The sequence below is a fragment of the Rhinopithecus bieti genome, unplaced genomic scaffold (genome assembly GCF_001698545.2).
Source record: "Rhinopithecus bieti isolate Rb0 unplaced genomic scaffold, ASM169854v2 repeat_228, whole genome shotgun sequence".
Lineage (NCBI taxonomy): Eukaryota > Metazoa > Chordata > Mammalia > Primates > Cercopithecidae > Rhinopithecus > Rhinopithecus bieti.
The window spans coordinates 1-1,432 of NW_016830752.1; the positions used below are offsets into that span (position 1 = coordinate 1).

The window sequence follows — 1,432 nt, forward strand, 5'->3', positions numbered from 1 at the left end:
TATGTATGTGCATGTGTGTGTGCATGTGTGTGCATGTGTGTTTGTGTGTTGCAGGGGTTTACAGTGGACAGGATGTCAGAGGGCAGCTGCAGCTCCAAGCTGCAAGTCTCTGACAGAATGCTTAACATTCCTCGGACCACAACAAGAGAGTGTTTTCATTTGCACCCAGTTTTATTATCATTTAAATCTGTATTTTTTTGTAGCATGTAAACCTTAAGTTGCTTAACTATTCCTTCAAGCATTTACACCAGTGGTTCCCAACCTTTTTGCTACCTGAGACTAGTTTTCTTGAAGACAGCTGTTCCACAGACCTGCAAGAAGGGGAAGGGATGATGTGGAGATGATTCAAGCCCATTACATTCATTGTGTGCTTCATTTCTATTATTATTTCACTGTAATATATAATGAAATAATTACACAGCTCACCATAATATAGAATCAGTGGGAGCCCTGAGCTTGTTTTCCTGTAACTCCATGGTCCCATCTGGGGGTGATGGGAGACGGTCACAGATCATCAGGCATTAGGTTCTCATAAGGAGCACGCAGTCTACATGCGCAATTCACAGTAGGGTTCATGGTCCTATGAGAAACCGCTCATCTGACAGGAGGCAGAGCTCATGCGGTAATGCGCAGGATGGGAAGCGGCTGTTTCTACAGATGAGGTTTTGCTCACTGGCTGGCTGCTCACCTCCTGCTGTGTAGCCTGGTTCCTAACAGGTGGGGACCCAATTTACCCAGCAAGATAAATACATTATTATGTCAATTGAAATTATTCACCCTGCATCACCCAAAATTAACTTGCATACCTGCAACCACCTGAGGGTCCCATAGTGCACTTTGAGAGCTGTAGACAGTAAGCCTGGAGCTCCGTTGCACATTCCATCCCTTCACCATCTGTGGGCTAACAGGCTGCGTTAGTTTCCTAGGGCTGTTTTATAGGACCACAGACTGGGCACCCTCAACAACAGATTGTTACTGTCTCACAGTCCTGGAGGCCATGAGTCCGAGATCAAGGTGTCAGCAGGGTAGGTCCCTCTGAGGCTGTGCAGGAAGGCTCTGTTCCAGGCCTGTCTCCTGATGCGTGGGTGGCCGTCTTCTCCCTGTGACTCTTCATTAAGGGTGATTCTGGTGAGGGCTCAGAAGAGGAGACTTGGACAGAATGTTGGTAGATAAATATGTCAGTGGAAACCAGAGGGTAAACAGGATTCCATCCACGCCCAGGGCTTTCTGGGGACACAGCTGTCCGAGCAGCAGCCATTCGCAACCGAGTTCTGTTCCTCGAAAGCCAGGCAACAGCTGGGGCTGGGCCCTCTGCGATTTGTTTAGTGTCCTGATTATGTGGAAGGGCTGGAGCGGGTGGTCGGGGACGGGGGTGGCACCGCCCCACCTCATTACATCACTCACTTCCCAGGCCCTGCCCTCAACCCCTCTT

The 1,432-nt window shown here is 49.1% G+C and overlaps 1 long non-coding RNA gene across 1 annotated transcript; it reads right to left on the bottom strand.

The window, feature by feature from the left end:
* Positions 1-558: 558 nt before the first annotated feature.
* LOC108524498 (uncharacterized) lies at positions 559-1,340 on the bottom strand. The gene is made up of 3 exons (XR_001884066.1): positions 977-1,340; positions 807-901; positions 559-710 (listed from the first exon to the last, which is right to left on the bottom strand). It is a non-coding gene; the product is annotated as an uncharacterized LOC108524498 (long non-coding RNA).
* Positions 1,341-1,432: the final 92 nt, after the last annotated feature.